Genomic DNA, 6,923 nt, shown 5'->3' with positions numbered 1-6,923 from the left:
CTAGAACCCTAAGTACCAAATGAAGGAATAAAGAACTCAGTCAAACACTGATCGGAATAGAGAACAAAGAATGAGGACAGCTTGCGAGGGGAGGTCCCATACCAGCTAACATGGCCAGATTCACCACCTCGGGCTATAGCCATCAAAGATCTCAGCAGGGAGTACAGGAAGGCAATGTCACGGAGCTCCCAACAGGAGACAGTATAGAGGGATACATGCTTTCCCACCCCACAGCCTTCTGCTTTGTACGAGGCCTCCACCACTTGCCAACGGGACACCTTCACTCATCCAGAGAGATACCAGCTCACTGCCGCCAGGATCTGCTATCTTGAACCTCAGCTGCCAAGGATTGCAGACAAGGAGTACACGAAGGCAAATCCATGGAGCTCCCAGCAGGAGACAGAGCACCTAGTAACCTGGGATACACACTCTCTCACCCCCCATCTTTCTTTCTTCTATGCAGCTTCTGCTGCTAGCCACTAGGCCATATTTGCCTGGCGGAAAGACACTAGCTTGCTGCCTTCAGGGTCTGCTCCACCCCCATCAGGTGGCCCCCTCAGTGCCAATTTTTTTTGTTTGTTTGTTTTGGTGTATATTTTTGTTTGTTGGTTTGTTTTTGGGCTTTTTTTGTTGTTGTTGCTTCTCTCTCTCTTCCTTCCTTTCTTTTCTCCCTCCCAGCTAGAGCACTGTGCCATCCCTTCCACTTCTTGACAGGCTGTAACTGTTTTTTTGGTTTGTTTATTTTCTTTTGTTTGATTATATGTTTGTTTTTGATATTGTTTTTTGGGCATTTTTTGTTGCTTCTCTTTCTCTCCTTTCCTTCCTTTCCCTTCTCCCATCCACCCAGTCCCATGAGCTGCCCCCAGCTTCTTGGTGGGATCTGTTGTACTGCTCAACTACAAGGCCTCTGGCACACAGCCTCTCCGAGTGTGTGCCGCCCCACAGGCCAGCTCCCTCAGTGCCATATTTTTTATTTTTCTTTAATGTTCCCCTTCTCCTTTTCCTTCTCCCTCCCACTTAGGACCTGCACTACCTCTGCTCCTTTCTGGCAAGCCATGCAGTGCCACCTGGTGAGATAGACATCAGCTTGCCACCACACCAGTTCTGCCCTGCACCCAACAACCAGCACCCTCACTGTATTTTGTGTTATTATTGTTTTTATTTTTTATTTATTTTATTCTTGGTTTCTTCTCTCTCTTTCCCTTCCATTCTCCCAACCACCCAGCCCCATGGGCACAGCTTCTCCTGGCCTGTCCAACCTCCAGTGGCTGAATACTACTGCACTACAGTTTTATTTACCTTTTTTTATTTTTTACTTCATTTTTTGCCTTTGTTTCTCTGTGTTCCTTTACCAATCCACTTAGCTCTGCACATCACATCCTCTCCTTTTCCTCCTGCCTATCTTCACTGTGCACCAATTACCATGCCCCCAAGCAGAACTAATGCAGCCCTCTGGACCCTGCCCTGCCTTGCCTGCTAGTCCTGCAACATTGCCCCCAGTTTGTGCTGCAAACTACCCATTCCCACAACTCTGCCCCTGCTGGACACACCCTACTGCACCATAGCTGAGTGATCAGCCCCCACACCTGGACAAGGAGGTGAGAAGTATCACACCCACAGGTGAGCAACCAACAAAACACACCCAGCCCACCTGCTGAGACATAAACAAATAAAGCAAAAAAACAGGATGCATTGGTCTCAACCCACCGGGAGCAAGGGCAAAGGAAGAACACCAAGGTCACAAGACAACTAAGAACCCAAGAGACAGAAAGGGCCACATGAACCAGAGACCTACATTATCCTGAGACCAGAAGAACGAGTTGGTGCCCGGCCACAATCGATGTCTGCCCTGTCAGGGAGCATAACAGACAACTCCTGAGGGAGCAGGAGACCAGTGGGATAAAAAAAAAAAAAAAAAACAGACCCCAAATTCTCATTAAAAGACCACACCTAATGGTATGACTGCGACTAGAGGAATCCCAGAGACAATGCTCCCCAGACCTTCTGATGGCACAGGACAGGAACCATCCCCGAAGACAAATCATCAGGCATGAAAAGGACTGGTCAGTGGGGGGGAGAGAGATGCTGATGAAGAGTGAGCTGATTAAATCAGGTGGACACGGGAGAGTGTGTTGGCAACTCTTGACTGGAGGGAGGATGGGAAGATAGAGAGAGAGGGAAGATGGCAAAATTGGCACGAAATGAGAGACTGTAAGGGCTGACTCAATAGGGGGAGAGCAAGTGGGAGAAGGGAGTAAGATGTATGTAAACCTACATGTGACAGACTGATTGGAATGGTAAATGTTCACTTGAAGCTTAATAAAAATTAAAAAAAAAAAAAAAAAACAGGATGCAACAACCAAATCTGCAATCAATAAATGAAGAAAAAAATTCCTGAATGTCTGGACACGGCACATATCAAAACATTTAAAAAAAAAAAAAGAGGGCAGGATCGTTCCAGAAAACAACCAAAATAAAACACCAGATGACCTTCTGCTAGAAGAAAAGGCACTGGAACTACCTGATAGGGAATTCAGAACTCATATTCAGGGTTCTCCAACAGATGAAGGAAAATGCAGACAAAGATAGGGAAAAAAATAGACAAAATCATGGAAAAGACAGTCAAAACAATGGAAGAAACCACCAAAACAGTGCAGAAACAAAATGTTAAACTACATAAACAACTAGAAATCATACAAAAACAGCAATTAGAAAGTCAAAAGATAAACAAAAAAATTTCAGAAATAGTGCAATAGAAGATTTGAGGAGCAAACTTTAGAAAAATGGAAGAATCAGTGAAATTGAAGACAAATCCTTGATACCACTTAGTTTGAGCAAAAATCAGGGAAAAGAACAAAGAAAAAGGAAGAAACCCTGAGAATGATGTGAGATACAATCAAAAGCAAAAATTTGCATGTGAACAGAGTGCTAGAACCGGGGACAATAGCAGAAAACACAGAGAGGATCATTAAAGATTTGCCAACAGAAAGTTCACTTATATCATGAAAGATGAAAAGCCGACTATTCAAGCTCAGTGAACCCCACATAGAAAAGGAAAAGATAAACACCAACACATATCATAGTCACCCTCGCCAAAACCAAAGGCAAAGAAAGAATCCTAAGAGCAACTTGAAAGAAAATGAAAAGCAGCATACGAAGGGGAAACAATAAGACTAAGCTCTGATTACTCATCAGAAACTATGCAGGTAAGAAAGCAATGAAATGAAATACAAAAAAGTTTGAATGAAAAAAAAAAAAAAACTGCCAACCAAGAATGATGTATCCTGTACAACTCTCACTCAAATACGATGGTGAAACTAGGATATTTCCAGATAAACAGAAATTAAAGGAATTTGTAAAAAGCAAACCAAATTTGCAAGCATTATTAAAGGCAGTCCTTCGGTTAGAGAGTCAACAACATCAGACAGCAACCTGAATCTAGCACATAAGACAGCATCCGCCAGATTCCTACCTAGATAATGAACTCTCAAGGATAAAACAAAACTAAAAAATTTACAGCAGGGAATGAGAGATGTCAATCTGTAAATGACAACAACATCAGAACAATAAAAGAGGGAATAACAGTGTAGGTATAGAACTTTCAAATAGACAGGAATTTAAGGCATTATCAGGTAATAAAAGATGGGTTTAAACTTAGGAAGGTAGGGCTAAATTTCAAGGTAACCAAAAAGAAAGTTAACAAACTTACTCATCAAAATAAAGAAGAAACACATAAAGTCTCAGTAAACACAAAAACTACAAAAATAAAAGGAATGAAAAAAAAATCCACAAATAAAAGTTCAGCACAGAAGACTAAGAGGAACAAAGAAAAGACTAAAAGGAACATGGTCTTTTTGATGCTAATGTAAATAAAATTGTTTTTTTAATCTCCTTTTTAGATTGTTCATTGTATAGGAATAAAACTAATTATTACATATTCATCTTGTATCCTGCACCTAGCTGAACGCATTTATTAGTTTTAATAGTTTTTTAGTGGGTTCCTTAGATTTTTTTGTGTACTAGATCATATCATCTATGAATAAAGATTGTTTTACCTCTGCATTTTCAATTTCGAAGACTTTTATATATTTTTCTTTCCATAAATAACCTGGCTAGAACTTCTAGAACAATGTTAAACAGAAGTGGTGAGAGCAGACATCCTTGTCTTGTTCCTGATCCTAGAAAACATCAGTCTTTCACCATTAAGTTTGATGTTACCTGTTGTTTATTTTTTGTTTATTTTATTAGGTTGAGGATGTTCCATCCCATTTCTAATTGAGTTTTATTTTCATTATTTTTTTTTGAAATCATGAAACGGTTCCAGCTTTTCTCTTTTTAAATACGTATTTAAATGAATTTTGTCAAATGCTCTTTTGTGTCTGTTCAGGTAATCATGAGATTTCGTTATACTTTTGATTTTCAGATATTCAGCCAACCTGGCTTTCCTCGTATAAATCCCACTTATCCATGGTGTATAATTCTTTTTATTTGTTGCTGTATTTAGTTTGCTACTATTTTGTTGAGGATATTAATTTCACATTCATAAGAGATGTTGGTCAGAAGTTTTATTTTCTTTTGATGGCTTTGTCTGGTTTTGGTATCAGAGGAATACCAGCCTTATAAAATGAGTTGGGAAGATTTTTGAAAGCCACCTAGGCCTGGGCTGTTCTTTATGGTTAGTTTTTTTGATTACCGATTCAGTCTCTCCTTGTTACAGGTCGATTTAGATTGTCTATTTGTTCTTGAGTCATTTTCAGTAGTTTGTGTCTTTCTGAGAATTTGTCCATTTTATTCTAATTACCTAATTTGTTGGTCTATAACCGTTCATAGTATTCTTTATAATCCTTTTTATTTCTATAAAGCCATCAGTAATGTTCCCTCTTTAATTTCTGATTGTAGTTATTTGAGTCTTTTTTTTTTAATCTGGGTAAATGTAGCTAAAGTTTTGTCAGTTTTGGTGACCTTTTCAAAAAAACGTCTTTTGATTTATTTGCCTTTGTTCTTTTTAATTCTCTATTTCATTATTTTTTATTATTTCCTTCCTTCTGCTTGCTTTATGTTAAGTTTTCTCTCTTTTTCTAGTGTATTAATGGAGAAGGTTAGGTTATTGATTTGAAATATTTCTTCTTTCTTAAGACTGGCATTCACAGTTATAAACTTCTAAGCACTGCTTTAGCTGCATCCCATAATATTTGGTATGTCCTGTCTTTATTTTTCATTTACCTCAAGATATTTCCTGATTTTACTTTTGGTTTCTTATTTGATTCATTGGTTATTTAGAAATGTGTTGTTTTATTTTCACATATTTATGAGTTTGCCCAAATTTTTTCTGCTATTTATTTCTAATTTTATCCTGTTGTTTTCAGAAGATATACTTTGCATTGTATCTATCCTTTTCAATTTATTGAGGTTTGTTTTTTGACCTAGCGTATGGTCTATCTTGTAAAATGTTCCATGTCCAATTGAGAAGAACATATATGGTGAATGTTTTGTAGCACATTCTATAGTTGGTTAGGTCTAGTTGGTTTATAGTGTTTTTCATCTGCTTTATTTCTTTGTTAATATTCTTTCTAGTTTTTTTTTTTCTTTTCAGCTATTATCGAAGGTGAGGTATGAGAGTCTCCAACTATTATTGTTGAATTGTCTATTTCTCATTTAATGTCTCAAATTTTCTTTATGTATTTAGTTCTCTATTATTTGGTGCACGTATGTTTATAATTGTTGTAATTTCCTGATGGATTGATCCTTTTTATTATACAATATTCATTTTTAACTGTAATAATGTTTTTTGTTTTAAAGAATAGACACTCAGTGTTTCTGTGTGTGCTTGTTTTTTGTGGCTGCTGTTTGCATGATACAACTTTTTCTATTCTTTTACTTTCAATTTATTTGTATCTTTGAAGCTAATGTGTGTCTTCTCTAGATAGCATAGTGTTGGATCATGCTTTTTGTTCTTGTTATTCAGTCTGACAATCTCTGTCTTTTGACTATATTAATTCATTCGCACACATTTAATAGTATTATTGATATAGTTGGATTTACTTTTGCCATTTTACTTTTGGCTCACTGTATCTCTCACGAATTTTTTGTTCCTCTGTTCCTCATTTACTGCTTTCTTTTGCATTTAGTGAATATTTTTTAAATGTAGCTTTTAAATTTCAGTAATGGTTTTCAATTTTGCTTCTTTTTAGAGGTTGCTTTAAGGTTTACCATATACCTCTTAAAGTGTAAGAATCAGCTTCAGATATCTACTAGTTTAATTCCACTGATGTAAAGAAATGTTTCTTCTATATAGGTCTATTCCTTTTTTTCTTCTTTTTGTGGTATTGTACATATTGCTTCTATTAATGTTGGCAACCCAACAATGCATTGTCTAGTTGTTAATTTCCCCAAGTCATTTCCTTTACTCAATGCAACTTCTCCCACCCAATTTTTTGTATTGTAATTTGCCAATATATTGTACATATATTACATTTCTATATGTTATAGATCAACAACGTATTGTTGCATATTATTTTATAAAATTACTTTATAAATAAGAGACAAAAGGAAAAATATTCATTTATATATTTATAATTACATAATTACTTTTACTGATGCTCTTTGTTTTTCATGTGGGTTGAAATTACTGCCTGGGTTTACATGCTTTCAGCCTGAAGAACTTCCTTTAGTATTTCTTGTAAGGTAGGTCTGCTGACAACAAATTTTCTACCTTTTTGTTTATCAGAGAAAGTCTTTATTTCACTCTTATTTTTTTAAAGATAGCTTTGCTTGATCTAGGATCCTTCGCAGATTTCTTCTTGAGGCTTTGAATATGTGTACCACTGTCTTCTGGTCTCCATTGTCTCTGCTGAGAAGTTAGCTGTTAATCTTATTTAGATGTCTGCGTAAATAAGTTTTTTCTTTCTGGCTCTGACTTTCAG

The sequence above is a fragment of the Loxodonta africana genome, chromosome 10 (genome assembly GCF_030014295.1).
Source record: "Loxodonta africana isolate mLoxAfr1 chromosome 10, mLoxAfr1.hap2, whole genome shotgun sequence".
Lineage (NCBI taxonomy): Eukaryota > Metazoa > Chordata > Mammalia > Proboscidea > Elephantidae > Loxodonta > Loxodonta africana.
Note: the sequence above shows the minus strand (reverse complement) of the source record.